This window comes from Muntiacus reevesi, chromosome 2 (assembly GCF_963930625.1).
Source record: "Muntiacus reevesi chromosome 2, mMunRee1.1, whole genome shotgun sequence".
NCBI classification, from domain to species: Eukaryota; Metazoa; Chordata; class Mammalia; order Artiodactyla; family Cervidae; genus Muntiacus; species Muntiacus reevesi.
Window position 1 is genome coordinate 212243438 of NC_089250.1, and position 15269 is coordinate 212258706.

At 48.5% G+C, this 15269-nt stretch overlaps 1 protein-coding gene across 2 annotated transcripts in view; it reads left to right on the forward strand.

Moving 5' to 3' along the window:
- Positions 1–1941: 1941 nt before the first annotated feature.
- Positions 1942–15269, forward strand: part of POR (cytochrome p450 oxidoreductase) — a 62757-nt gene continuing 49429 nt past the window's right edge. The window contains exon 1 of one of the 2 annotated variants that reach the window (XM_065924850.1): positions 1942–1963. The gene's annotated coding sequence lies outside the window, so the exon portion shown is untranslated. Of the gene's footprint in view, positions 1964–11710; positions 11814–15269 lie in introns of those variants that run through there. The other variant, XM_065924848.1, reaches the window with a different exon arrangement.

Below are 15269 nucleotides of genomic sequence, written 5' to 3' on the forward strand. Positions count from 1 at the left end.
AGAAGTGGATGGGGTTCCGCTTGCAGCCTGGAAAGATCCTGAACTCTCGGGGGGGCAGGCACCAGCAGCCTCTGCAGTGGGGGACCCCCAGGCGCCCAGCTTAGGCCAGGAGCTGGGGTGTCCTCTGGAGACCTTCTAAAAAGGGGAGGAGGAGGACTCCCTTGGAGGCTCAGTGGTTAAGACTTCACCTTCCAGTGTAGGGGGTGCAGGTTCGATTCCTGATCAGGAAACGAAGATCCCACAAGCAGGTGTGTTCATGCATGCCTAGCAGCTGTCATGCCCGACTCTTTGTGACCCCATGGACTGCAGTACGTCAGGCTCTTCTGTCCATTGGATTTCCTAGGCAAGAATACTGGACTGGGTTGCCATGCCCTTCTCCAGGGGATCTTCTCAACCCAGGGATCGAACCCATATCTCCTGCATTGGTAGGCGTGTTCTTTACCACTGAGCCACCTAGATCCCACATGTCCTGAGCCAAAAAACCAAAATGTAAAACAAGCAACATTATAACAAATTCAATAAAGGCTTAAAAAAATGGTCCACATCAAAAAATATTTTTAAAAAAATAAATAAAAAATAAAAAGGGAGAGAAGGTGTGACCACAACAAAGGAGACACCGTCTACAAAGTGGGGTTGGTGGTCAAGGGGCTGCAGGCTGGCTGGGCAGCCCAAGACAAGGCAGGAGTTTCTAGGGCTCCTTCCTTCTCCTGCTAAACCCTCATACTTCTTGAAAAACACGTTCTGGGGAATGAAACCAGAGTTGTTTTATTTATTTATTTATTTTTCAGAGTTGTTTTAATATCCTAAGCTACCACAGCTTTTTCTCTTGGCAGAGCCAGAGTTGCCGAAATGATTGAAATAATCCTGTTATTGTCCTTGTGGATCTGCACTAGCATTTCCTTCCAGGTGGGAAGAGAGCTAGTCCCCTGTATTTACTGGTTCTACTGGTTTGGTCCTGGAGCTCCAGCTGAGGCCTCCCCAGGGCAGAATGCTAATCTGGGTTGCCGATCTGGCCCTCACCCCAGAAGGGGAATAATCAACCAGCTGCCCTCCTGCCCAGGCTGCAAGTATTCATCTTTAGAAATCAGAGGACACACATACATCTTAGCTGATGGTTTCATCTTCCTTCAGCTCATTTCTCAAAGCAACTTTGGATGGGGGCTAGGATGAGAAACTGAGGCCCAGAGTCAGAGGCAGATTTCCACAAAGCTAAAGTCACTTAAGCTTCAAGATTCCCATTTGCTGAAACAATAAACGATGTGAAAACGATCACTGAAGACACGCTGAGTTTTACCTTTTCTGTCATTACAAACCATCCATCTGTGACTGCATTCAACAAAATGAAACAAGTTCTGGGAAATCATATTTGCAATATTGTGCTCTTTTTCTTGAAGGGGGCTCCTGTGAAAACCGCTGCAGTCCTGCCAGGGTCTCTTGGGCAAGAAGTGGTAAGACGGAGCATCCAAGTCGGTGAACTTTACCTCTCCCGCCTCTGATCCTTATGTCTGTTCTTTTCTACTCCCACCTCATCTCGTTGTTCTTACTGTTATCAAGATAAAGGGTTGATATAGTCTACCTGTTTTGTTTAATCTGCAAAGGTGGGTGGTAGATTTATTGGAAATAGTTGGCATGGATCGTCTTACTTTCAAAATAAGCCTGTAATCTCTGTTACGGGGGATTAGAATAACTCATATTGTAAAAGGTGGATATTTCACGGGGATGGATGTCAGCTCATTTAAAGCGAAACTTAAGACCATCAGAGATTTCATAGGTGGATGGGTTCCCTGAAAAGGCAGGAAGCGCCCAGTCACGGGATGTGGGCAAAGAGAGGCTGGAGGCCATTGGTTGCCGAAGAGGCTATTTCAACTTTGGGGAGGAGGGTGTTCAGGCAGATGCAGTGTGAGAGGGGACCCTGAGAGCCTGCGGGGGCAAAAGCGTGGAAAGAGACCAACTGAGCGTGCAGGTGAGTGAACACAGGAGAGGAAGTCTGAGGATTGGGGGTCCGGCTTAAAAGCCTAGATGATCTCGGCCATGAGGGCAGCAGGGTATTATGTGGTTCAGTGTCTCCACGTTTGGGGCGGGTGGTTGTCACCAGGGTTGCTGCTGCTCTTTCTTACCCTACTCCCAGCTCTTCTCCCCTCCGGCCTGATTTCCCATTTCCACCTGCGTTGTCACTCGGCCCGGACCCTGCTGGACAGAGAATAAGGTACCTCTGTGTTTCTCCAGCCAGGATCCAGGAAAAAGAATATCTGCTCGTTACCTTATCACAGGTGCTGCAGAGGTATAATCTGACACTGGCAGGGATCCGAGAACCTAACCCCTTCACAAGCTCTCAGCTAGTCTGCATACAGAGCAGGCAGAGCCTCTGTTCTTTCATCTGTGACATGGGAACAATAGTTCCCAGTTCTTGGGATGGGGTGAGGTTTTAATTAGATCTACGGTTCTCAAACTCCAGCCTCCATCACCATCACGGGGAAGGGCAGGGGGGGCTTTTGTTAAAACCCAGATTTCAGGACCCCCTCTACCCCCCCTAGAATTTCTGATTTAGGTAGACCTTGAAAGGAGCCTGAAATGTGGCATTTCAAACCAATTCAAAGGTAATGAGAAAGCTCCTGGTTTGAGGGCTAACACTTTGAGAGTCATTGAACTATACCAAGAGGTTCTATATCTTGGCCAGGAGACCGCCAGCCCCTCAAAGTCAGGGACCAGCTCTAAATCACTCCCACTTCTGCTTAGTGATTGCTCAGCACAGGCGGATGGCAGATGCTCTCAGCAAGAGCTGTCCGAACTGAATGTTAATGCAAACCAAGCAGGCTCCTCCTCAGAGACTCTTTTTCAGTGGCTAGCACTGGGTTCTGGTTGCCATGGCGACAGCGGGAGCAGAAGCCAGGAGATAAGGTAAACACTGGTGTGTTTTGCAATATTGAGGAGAGCAGGCAAAGGTCTTGTCCCAGCTGCACGTGGACAAAAATGTGGAGGGAGGCAGGGAAGATGGGGCTTTCAAAACCTCGCGTTATAGAGACACCCTCCCATCTGCTTGGCAGCTGGCCCCAAACTGGGAAGGATTTAAACTTTGGTTGCATAACAGAGAAAGGAACAAAGGGAAGGGGGCTGGGAGGGAGGTTGTCTGTAGGAAACAGGAAAGAGGAGGGAATCCTGGTCCCTGAGAACCAATATATACACTCGGCGACTCAAACCATTAGCCCATTTCGTCCTCACCCAAACCCCAAGGGGCCGCCTTTATAAAGATCCACAGAACCCGTCCAAGGTCACACAGCTATCTGGGCCTTGGTGTTAATCCAGATTGGAAACCTGATCTGCTGTTGCCAAAGACCAAGTTTGTTCTTTAATTTCAGGGCTGCCTCTTTGCTGAACTTTGGACGTGGTTTAGAGAACCTAGGAGTGTGGGGGTAGCAGGGAGGCTATGAGAAAGGTTTGGGGAAATTTTAACACCCCAGGGAGCCAGGCCAGTCATCATCCTGGCTTCTCCCTTCAAAACAACTGTCCCTTCCTCCTTTATCTGCTTTTGTGTTTGGATCGACCTGAGCTGTGCCGTGCAGTGGACACACCACCCCCCGCGATGTTCTGGTCATGTTAACCCCATAGGCAGTGGTTCTCACATTCAATGGGGAACAAAGTGAAGCTTATTTAAAATGTCAATTTCTGCCTGGCCTCCAGAGATCCTGATCCAACGGCTGTGGGTGGGGATGCCCTAGGAACTGGCAGTTTTAATAGGCCCATGACGATTCTGATGGAGGGGACTGGTGCCCTTTGGGACATCTAGCCAGGGCCTCCTCTGTCTCCTGTCCATCTGGAAGCCCCCAGTTTCAGTGATTTCTCATTCTAGCTCCCTGGCTGCCTCTGCCCTCCGCTCCTCCTAGCCGTTTCCCCCGGGAACAATTCATGTTGTTGCCGAGCTGGCTTCAGACTGCATGTCCACAGTTGCCCCCAGCAGGTCAGCCAGCAGGCCCCCACACACCCAACTGGCTTAGTAAACCTCACAGCTGAAGCCTCCGATCTATTTTCTAAAGATCTGGCTCCTGAGCAGCCAGACAGCCTTTGGTCAGGCTGAGCCAGCTGCCCCTGACATCAGAAGGAACTACGATGTCTGCCCTTTGTAAAAGAGATTTGGGCGGAGGATCATCCCACTGACCAGAGAAAGATCAGATTTGGGGGATGAACCAGTCAGATGGCGCTGCTTCATTTCCCTGCCTTAGTTTTCCCATCTGTAAAATGGGGCCAAGACCAAGTGCTCATTAGAGACTTTCAGAAAGTTCAGAGTCCCCCCCAGGCAAGAGGTTAGGCAAGAGGTTTGGCCAGGGGCTTAGAGGTAGCAGAATTGGGGCTTCAGGCTCCTTCTCCTGCTCCTCTTTGATGATAGGGCTCACCTGTGTCCTTGCTTTCTGCCCTGATGCCACAGATCCATCCTTTGAGCATCATAACAAACCTCAGAACACCAGGGAAAAGGGGGTGGGACAGGGTTTTTCCTCCTCATTTTGCTGAGAAGGAAACTGATTTCTTATCTAAGGAGGCCAGGCATCTGGTAAGCAGCCGAAGCAGAATTTGACTCCTAATCTGGGGGTGGAGGGTGTGTGTGTGTGTGCGCGTGTGTGCGTGCTTGCAAGTGTGAGTTTAGTCACTCAGTTGTGGTGGAGGGTGTGTGTGTGTGTGTGTGTGCACGTGCTTGCAAGTGTGAGCTTAGTCACTCAGTTGTGTCTGACTCTGTAACCCCATGGACTGTAGCCCGTCAGGCTCCTCGGTCCATGGGCATTCTCCAGACAAGAATGCTGGAGTGGGTTGCATGCCCTCCTCCAGGGAATCTTCCCAACCCAGGGACTGAACCTGCATATCCTGCATTGCAGGCAGATTCTTTACTGCTGAGCCACCAGGGAAGCCTGTATGTCTGTGCTTTGGTGACCGCCTCATCCCTGGCCCTGTAGGTAGACAGGGCAGCTCCTTTGAACATGCCTGGCGCGAGTTCCTGCTCAAGAAACTCCTTTCCTTCCTGTAAAGCAGGAACTTGGAGCTAGTCTAAGACTGCGCCCACGAAGGAGGAAGCTGGAGTCGGAGAGAGCAGGGAGGAGTCAGGCCAACTGAACCCTCGGAGGCAGGCACTGCCCTGGGAGAGGATGAGGGGAGCCCGCACCAGTGTGGAAATGGTACCACTCTGAAGTGAGAGTGGCACAGAGCTCCCCTCGCCCAGCTCCCACCAGGCTGGGAGAGTTTTCCCAGGGGAAGGGTGGCTCCCAGGGTTGGGGTGAAGCTGGGTGGATTTAGATGTGCTTGACACACTCACTGGGGCTTCCCCAGTGGCTAAGCAGTAAACAATCTGCCTGCAGTGCAGGAAACACAGGTTCCATCCCTGGGTTGGGAAGATCCCCTGGAGGAGGGCATGGCAACCCACTCCGATATTCTTGCCTGGAGAATCCCATGGACAGAGGAGCCTGGTGGGCTACAGTCCATGGGGTCCCAAAGAGTCGGACACGACTGAAGCGACTGAGCATGTACTCACGCGCCCACATACGATACAATCATTGGTGGGCACAAGGCCCAGGTCACTTACTAGTTGTGGGAGCCTGGGGAGCTTGGGATAGTCCTTTCACCTCTCTGAGCCTCTGTTTCCTCATCTGTCCAGTGGGGATCATAGTGGACACTTGAGATTTGTGGTAACAGTGCTTAGGATCTAGTTGGTGCTCAGTAAATAGGAATTAGCTCTTCCACCTCGTGGCAAGTGGGAGTCCATTGCAAGGGCTCAGCAAATGTTCGGGTCTGTAGAGCAAGGAAAGGCTTCAAGGGATCAGACTCATCAGAAGGTATGAACGCGAGGTACAGCCCTTGGCTTTGTGGGATGTAAACGTTTCTGTTGCAAGAACTTCCCTGGTGGTCCAGTGGCTACGGCTCTGTGCTCCCAATGCTGGGGGCCTGGGATCGATTCCTGATCAGGGAACTAGATCCCACATGCTGCAACTAAGACCTGGCACGACCAAATAAACATATATGTTTTAAACACTTCTGCTGCAAAGAGAAGCTTTGCTTTAAGGGCCAGTTTCTGCCCCCTCCCCCAGCCCCTAGGCTGTCTGTCTATTGTAGGTGCCTAGAGTTTTCAGGCTGTTCACATTCAGAAGAACCTTGGGTTTCAGAGTGTGGGACAGCACTGCCCACAGCAGAGAAAGGCCACTATACTAATGGTCCCTGTCTCTCCCTTAGACTAAGATCACACCTTCCTGATGAGTCCTTGATGCGGTGGTACCCACACCTTCACCCGGACAAATCTTCTCCCATTCTCTTCAGGGGACACAGTCCTTGCAAAACCAAGAGCAGCTGTTAGGACAGGTCACAAAATCCTTGTCCTGCCTTGACCTCTGTCCAGTCCCCTGTCTCCCCCTCACCCCAGCCTTGGCTCCGGCTCCCATCCCTCACTCTCGTTTACACAGGTCCAAGCTCCTTAACGCCAGGCTGCCTTTCCGGAATCTTCTAAGGCTCATCCTGCAAACACCTCCATGCTGCTTTCACTTGGCAGAACCTGGGGAAGGGGAGGGGCTTCCCAAGTGGCTCAGTGTAAAGAATCTGCCTGCAATGCAGGAGACCTGGGTTTGATCCCTGGGTCGGGAAGATCCCCTGGAGGAGGGCATGGCAACCCACTCCAGTATTCTTGCCGGGATAATCCCACGGACAGAGGAACCTTGCAGGCTACAGTCCGCGGGGTTGCACAGAGTTGGACACGATGGAGTGACTGAGCATACACGCTCGCACGCACGGGGGCAGGGAGGCAGAAAGAGGAGGCTTCCGAGAGACCTGCCCTGGAGGGACTCCAGACTGATGAGGGTCAGATACTCTGAAGATATGATTTAAAATAGGAAATGCTCTGGGCCTTGGAGAGCTGGACAATAGTGAGTAGCCATTGCTTCTGGAGGGATCAGAGCACCTTCCAGAGGTGGGAGCTTTGGTAGGAGGTGGACATATTACATAAACATGGAAAAGAACAACATTCCTAGTGGCTCAGCAGAATAATAAAAATGCACAGCATGGACAAAACTGGATGCATCCAGTTTTGCTCCAGTGTAGAATTTGTGGAAGAAAGTTGTAAAGATCAAGCAGGAAAGGTAAGTTAGGGCCAGGTTTTGAACTCTCCTCTCGCATTCCAGACTACAGCCATCCATCCATTCCACAAACGGTTGTGCCCCTTTATAAGAACTGAAACACAGATAGGAATTCAGTCTCATCCTTTACAGTAATCAACCTGGGGTGGGAGTTGGGGGTGCCAGGGAACCTTGGTGGGAGTCTCAGGAAAAATCTGGATCTACCAGATCCATGGAGAGACTGAGAATCTGTTTCTTTTAAATCATGTTGGCGGAGGGGAAATGTACTTTCGGGAAGAGGACACACAGGAAGAGCCGTGTAATCATAAGGGTGGTTGGTTCAGCTGTGCAGTCCAGCTGAATGCGATGACACTGCTAAGGCCGCTTGCTGACTTGACTTTTAGGCTCAAGGGACAAACAAAGCAAAGAACATGTTATGTAGAAGGCAAATGCTGTCAAACTCAGTAACGAAAATATTCAGGCAGCTGAAATGGGCAGGCAGAGGCAGGGGTTCAGAGAAACAGGGAGGACTCGCTGCTGATTGCTTCGCTGTATGGCGTGAAAAGATATCGTTTGCAGTGGAAGACTCAAGAAATAAAGGTCCCAGGCTATTCCTTCAACTATAAAAATGATTAATAGAGGATGTAAAACAGGTACACAAATAATTATGTTGACATGTGGGCAGGGGAGGCTGGCTGTGGTTTTATTAACCTGACTCATCATTAGCAGAACTCTAGAGGTAACACCTAAAATTTCAGACAACAGCCAGCCACAAAAACATTTATTTGCCAGCATGGAAATAAGGACCAGAAGCAAGTTCAAAATGAGGTAAGAAGCTGATTCTTTCTGGGCAGTGAAGATGAGGTGAAACAGGAGAGTTGGCAGGAAACTGTTGTTTGCAACCCCACACTTTCTTCTTTCTTTTTTTTTAGGGGGGGGGGATGCAGTTCGGCTTACAGGATCTTAATTCTTTGTCCAGGGATTGAACCCATGCCCCCCTGTGGTGGAAGTGAGGAGTCTTAACCACTGGATCACCAGGGAAGTCCCTCCTCACACATGTTTAATTTTGATTTAAGAAAAATGAAGTGTACAGTCACTATTCTTTACATATTGGGAGCCAGTAAAAGAGTTGGTTCCTTGGCCAGTGATGAGGCTGTCTGGGTAATCTTCTAAAGTACTCATGTATGACTTAGAATAAATAAAACACTCATAAGGCACAAAGTTGAAAGATACAAAGGGAGCACAATGACGCTTCCTTTGCTTCTGGTCCCAGTTCTCTAGAGACAACCAAGGCTATCTCTTTTTTTTCTTTCCAGAGAGTTCATACATATACATCCAAATACAGATACACAGTATGTACATTTTTTTCCCCTCCACTTTCTCTCACAGAATAGTTTTTAAAACACAGATGAAAACATTCTCTACCCACTGGCCATCACCTTGCATTTTCCTTTTGTCAATTGATCTGAGATTGTTCCCTATTAGCAATGAGCTTCCTTGTTTGTCTTTACAAGCGGATGGTACTCATGTCTGGATGTGGCAACAATAAATGACCATGTCTATTTTTACTCAGTTCCAATCCTGTGAGTCATCAAACTTTCAGATTTTGTTGTCATTGTAGGTGAAAACTGGGATCTTGGTCAATTTTTAATTTTCATCTCTTCTATGTGTGGGGTTGAAAAACTCTTCGTATGGTTAAGAGCCATGTGTTTGGTTTTTTTTTTTTTTTTTCTGTGAACTGATGGTTCCTATCTTTTGCCCATTTATATTATCAGTCCTTTTCTTATTAATTAGTAGGGGCTGTGTATTAGGGAAAGTAGTCCTTTGATTATTGATTATTAACAATTGCAAATATTTCTTCCTGGTTTGTCCTTTGCCTTTGGACTTTGCCTGTAGGTCTTTGTCACACATCATGTTTTGATTTTTATGTAGGTAGTTTTAGTCATTTATGGCTTCAGGGGTTTGTGTTCTATTAAGAATTCAGAAAGGTTTCTTGGAGATTAACACAAATTCTCCCATGGTTTCTTGCAGGACTTTTCCTCTCTTTTCTCTCACTGGGATTAGTGGCTCAGAGAATCTTTTTTTTTTTTTTTTAATTCATTTATTTTTTTGGCTGTCCTGGGTCTTCATTGCTGTATGCAGTCTTTCTCTAGTTGTGGCGAGTAGGGGCTACTCTCTAGTAATGGTGCTTGGGCTTCTCGTTGTGGTGGCTTCTTTTGTTTCGGTCCATTCCTCAGTTGCCCCTCGGCGTGGGGAATCTTTCTGGACCAAAGGGATCAAAACCATGTCCCCCACATTGGTAGGCAGACTCTTAACCACTGCAACACCCCACAAGTCCCTCCTTTTTCTTCTTTTTAGAAATTGTTCAAATCTTTTAACTATCGGAAGTTTATATTAGTGTAAGGTGTGAAGTGTGTATCCAACTCACATTTTTCCCCAGCTGGCTCCTGAGAGCGTGTTTTAAGAAGGAAAAGATAAGGGACAGCAAGGTTGGGCAGTGAGCAGAGCAGTAGAAGAGGAAGTTTCCTTGGCAGCAGGTGGAGAAGGAGCTGGAGGTGGCGTGCGAGACAGGAACTGTTGAGATCATCCAGGGGAAAGGTGAACCCAGGTGTGCCAAAACTAGGGCAGGGACAGCAGGAAAGAAGAGACGATGGGGAGGGTGGTCCTGGAGAAGGAATCTATAGGACTCAGTTACGGGCTCAATCAGAAAAAGAAAAAGAAGATATCTATCTCTGGCCCCAGGCAGGCCATTAGCAGAGAGAAAGAGAACTGAGTATTCAGTGTCTTGGCTTCATATTAGCAGAGTGCAAGGATTCATGGAAGTCTCTTTGGGAAGCACAGGGGAGGGGTTCAACAAAGTCGGTGGAAAGGTGAGACAGGGTATCAGACATCTGGGGGATGAATTTCCCTCTTGCTCTCAAGGGTCCAGAAGATCCCCTGGAGAAGGAAATGGCAACCCACTCCAGTATTCTTGCCTGGGAAATCCTGTGGACAGAGGAGCCTGGCGGGTCCATGGGGTTGCCAAGAGCCAGACACGACTTAGTGACTGAAACAAGGACTCTCGAGGGCGTAATATAAGAGTTATACATTCAGTCCCTTAGTTAGACACAGATGTGCCCCATCCTGAAGGCTCTGGCAATTAAACAACCTGTAGGCGGGACTGGTTTAATGCGATGAATCAGAACAGTTCCGGACAGACTAGAAGATCAGTCAGTCAGTCAGTTCAGTCGCTCAGTGGTGTCCGACTCTTTGCAACCTCATGTATTGCAGCATGCCAGGCCTCCCTGTCCATCACCAACTCCAGGAGTTTACTCAAACTCATGTCCATCGAGTTGGTGATGCCATGCAACCACCTCATCCTCTGTCATCCCCTGCTCCCCCTGCCCCCAATCCCTCCCAGTATCAGGGTCTTTTCCAATGAGTCAACTCTTCGAATGAGGTGGCCAAAGTATTGGAGTTTCAGCTTCAGCATCAGTCCTTCCAAAACACCCAGGACTGATCTCCTGTAGGATGGACTAGTTGGATCTCCTTGTAGTACAAGGGACTCTCAAGAGTCTTCTCCAGCACCACAGTTCAAAAGCATCAATTCTTCGGCGCTCAGCTTTCTTCACAGTCCAACTCTCACATTCATACATGACCACTGGAAAAACCATAGCCTTAACTAGATGGACCTTTGTTGGCAAAGTAATGTCTCTGCTTTTTAATATGCTATCTAGGTTGGTCATAACTTTCCTTCCAAGGATAGGAAGCCTAAAACTGGGGCCACGAGAAGGATCCTCTCTTTATACAGGCTTTTACAATTTTCAAAGTATTCATGCTTGGTTGTTGTTGGTGGGTCCCATTTTTAAAGACGGAGAACTGGTTCTGAACAAGTGAGTTGCCCCCCAACTGGTCCCAGAGGAATTCGTAGCAGAGCCTGAAATTAATAACAATAATAGGGACTTCCCTGGCGGTCCAATGGTTAAGACTCCCTGCTTCCAACGCAGGGGCCGCATGGTAACAATAATAGTAATAATAATAATGACTTATATTTCTAGAGCACTATCGCACCAAGCTAAACTATTTACGAACATGAGTTACATCACTTAATCCTCATAACCCTGTAACATAGTAACCAAGCAGGACGCATAGGTGGGCTTCTTACTTCTCAACCAAGAAAGCCAGACTTTCCAAACCAGAGGCGCCCTCTGCCCCCTCCCGCCTCTTCAGTCCAGTCCTGGCCCCCCGCTTGCTCACCTCCTGCCCTCCGACCCAGAAAGCAGGTCAGCATTCCAACACTAGGCTGGACTGACCCCGACACTCGCCTCGCCATTTTCGAAGGCGAGGGAGCTGAGGACATTGGATGAGAAAAAGCCACGAACACAGGCGATCGGCGGTCGGCAGGAGGAGGCCAGACGGCGAAGCTCACTGGCCACCGACCCTGCGGAACCGCCGTGGGTCGCGCAGGCGCCTCCTGCCAGGGGACTGCAGCCGGGCCCGGAACAGGGGGCCGGGCTCCCAAGGCCTCTAGGCAAAGCTGGGACCCTAAGGGGGCGTGGCCGCCAGGGCCGTACCAAGAGCGCGGACTCGCAGGGGGGAGGCCTGGCCCCCAGAAGCGAGCGCATGGGGTTGGGGCGGAGCGGCGCCGACGCCGGCCACGCCTCCACCCCCGTGACCGGCGCGGGCGGTGGTAGCGCCTCAGTGGTGTGGGCCTGCGTCCTGCTCAGATGTCTCGAGTGCAGCCGGCCGCCTGTGGTGAGTGCGTGCGTTCGCTGGGGTGGGATTGGTGGGGTCCGGGCGCCAGGGTTCCGGGTGCCGAGGCTCCGGGGCCCGACGCCTTCTGGCTGCCTCGGCTGCCGGGGCTCCCGGCGCGGGGGCGGGCTCTCGGGCCGGGTTGGCTGCCTGTTTCGCCCACCGTTCCCGCGGAAAGCGCGGCCCCCATCTCGGCCCTTCCTGGGGGTGCCCCCCCCCCCCACCTCCAGCTGACCTCTTGCGGATGCTTGAGGGTCGTCGTTTCCACGGCCGAGGGCGCGCTACGGGCCCCTTCGACGGAGAATTGGGTCTCGGCGTGAGAAAACTCGGACTCCAGCCCCTCACGCCTTCATCCTCGGGCTAAATCACTTTTCCTCTCGGAGCCTCAGTTTCTCCGTCTGTACAGTGGGCCTCAGGAGGCGGCCAGTTCTTGGGTTCAGTCACGTAGGCCGCGCTCGAGTGTGGGTGGGACCCCAGCCTGACCGCGCAGCACCAGGTGGGCTCAGGGTAGGGCTCAGGGGAGCCCGCAAGGCCGGCCTCTCCTGGGAAACGTTCTCGGTGCCGGCGGCATCCCTGGGAGACAGTGCTCCTCGCGGGCAGGGGTTTGCCGGGCTCTGCTGGGCAGCCGTGACCTTCTTCGCTCTTGGGAGCAATTGGGTTAAAGGGTGAGGTCTCCTGGGCGGCGGGGGCACTTGACCTCGACTTTTTTGCTTTTTCATTTCTCCACGAGAGTCACCATTGTGGGAGTCGGTGACCACACAGAAGTTCGAGGCAACTTCAAAGAACGTGGCTACCTCCTCTCTTAAGACCAGCAAACTACAGCCTTCCCTCTGAGCTTGGCGGGAGTGGAGAATAGTGCTAAAACCAAGGGAGATGGGGCTGGAATGGGTAGTCCTGTGTCTGACACCTTGGCATCTTGACAGGACCACAGGTTTTTACAGTCTCTTTTAGCCATTTTTGAATGGCTAATTTTGAAATTCGAAAGAGAGGGTCTTGGAGGGTGACTTTGAGAACTGTGACATTGCACCTAAGTGAACATTTAACTAACCTCTGTGATTCAGTATCCTCACTGTGTGTTGCTATAATTCACAGGCCGGCCTGTTTGGGGAGAAGACTTTGATTCATTAACCACTGGCAAGTTCTGTCTACACAAATCCCTTCTGAGTGCTTATGGGGTTGTCTTGATCAGGAAAAAGTCCAAAAGTCTAAGTTAGTAAAGCAGTGAACCCACAAGAAATCACTTTCTTTTCTTTTGTGTTCCTCTAAGGAATTTTCATTTTCTTTTTGAGGAGTGATCAGTTCCTGACCTCGTGATTTTAATAATACCTAGTTAAATCATGTCTAAAAAAATAGGTCTGCATTTCAGAGAATGGAATATTGGCTTCCAGTTGGGTTGTAGTGTTGACAGCTTCACAGTGGTGGTAACTCTTCCCAAATCCTTCGTGTCTAGCACTTGAAAATGTTACAGGTAGGTCTGAGGGGAAAGGAACCCCAGGGATGTACTTCAGCACCTGGAAACAGCAGCCTTGACCAAAGCCTGCATGAGTGAGGCAGGTGAAACTCCTGAGTGAGTTTGTAAACAATTCATGAGATGTTTCAGATGTTTGTTTCTGAACAAGCCAGAAATTTTAGGACCTGCTGGTCACTCTGAATTGATCCCTTAACTCTTTGAAAATCAGAATCTGAGTTAAATAAAGTTCATGTGTACTTAGGAGACAGACCATTTGAAATCAGAACTGCTTGGCAAATTCAGCACATTTACTCACAAACTTTTCAAGTTCATAAAAAATGTAGCTCTTAAGCAATCCCTTCTTTTTTTTTTTTTTTTTCAGTTTCTTTCCCTTTGGGAGGCTTCTTTAATTGCAGAACTTTTCATGGTTCCATAGAGCCCAACTGCCATTACAACATCTCTGCTTCCTCACACTTTGGAAGGGGGCGAGCCCTGTGGATGGGGTGGTGGGGGCCAGGAGTATCGGGGAAACTGCGTCCCAGCTCAGGCACGAGCACTGTGCGCCTTTCACCAAACCGCCCAGGGGCCTGTTTAGTGCTATGGGATTTAACTTATGTGTCAGATTCATTTCACAGATAACACCAGAATAAAAGTGAAATAGAGAAGTGATGGTTTTTATAAAAATATATTTTATTCTGTTTACAGAAATGCTATGTGCTCATTATTTTTTAAAATACTATTATAGAAATACTCAATATGATAGTGATATAAGAGTGAACATCTTTCATAGCCTTGCTGCTGCTGCGTCGCTTCAGTCGTGTCCGACTCTGTGCGACCCCATAGAAGGCAGCCCACCAGGCTCCCCCGTCCCTGGGATTCTCCAGGCAGGAAGCCTTACACTGAGACAAAAAAGTTACTGCTAGTCATGTAATATATATTCTCCAGATATTTTTCCTTAAATAAAAACACTTATTACCTAGGTTTTGTTCTTTTACTTAAAACAGCAGGAATTTTTTACTATTGAAATTTAAGACAGAGAATTAAGATGAAACTAGTCATGCTGTTGTGAGTCTTACTTTTTATTACTTAACATGATGTCTTTCTATAACACGATGTAAATAGCTACCTCATTTCTGTTTTAAAACCTCATCCCTTTTAAAAATGACAGTAGCCCAGTAACCAGTATGATTGAAAAAAATTTGTTGTTTGAGGCCTTTTATGAGTTCTGCTACAGGGATTAGCCTTTTCTTTATCTCCTGGCAATTGCACAAATATTTTTATATAATGAATTCTTAAAAGTGGAAGAGCTAGAATATTTATGAGCTTTTAAAAGTACTCATTTAACAGATAGTGACTACCTACAGTTATACAGGTGCTATTTGAGGTGTCAAGCCTATTGCAGTGAAGAAAATACACAGATCCTCTGTGGATCTGACACATGGCTTGTCAAATGATGATGTAATTTCAGACTTAACTTTTAATTATATGTCAGTTCCATTTGAAAATTAAAATCAGAAAAAAAGTGGGGTGGAGAAATGACTTTTTTCTAAAAGTGCATTTTTTCTGTTTACAAAAATATTCAGTGCTCGTTATGAAAAGACTATTATTACAGGAAATTCCCTGCTAGCCCAGTGGTTAGACTCCTCAGTTTCATTCCAGAGGACATGGGTTAACGATCCTTGGTCAGAGAACTAAGATCCTGCAAGCTGAGTGGCACAGCCAGAAAAGAAAAAAAGACAATTACAGAAATGTGCAATATAGACAGAGAACATTCTTCATAGCCTTACACTGAGACGTTTTCCATATGGAAAAAATAGTACAAAGGAGTATGTGTGTTTGTAAAAAAAAAAAAAAAAAAAAGGTATGACTTTAAATGTCAGTAGATATCGCCAAACTTCCCTCCAAAAATCTTAATCTTACGTTCCCACCAACAGAGACGCATCATTTTTTAATTCCTAATCCTAAGGCCAGTCGCTAGCCACTAACAGCAGAGATGCTTTTATTTCAGG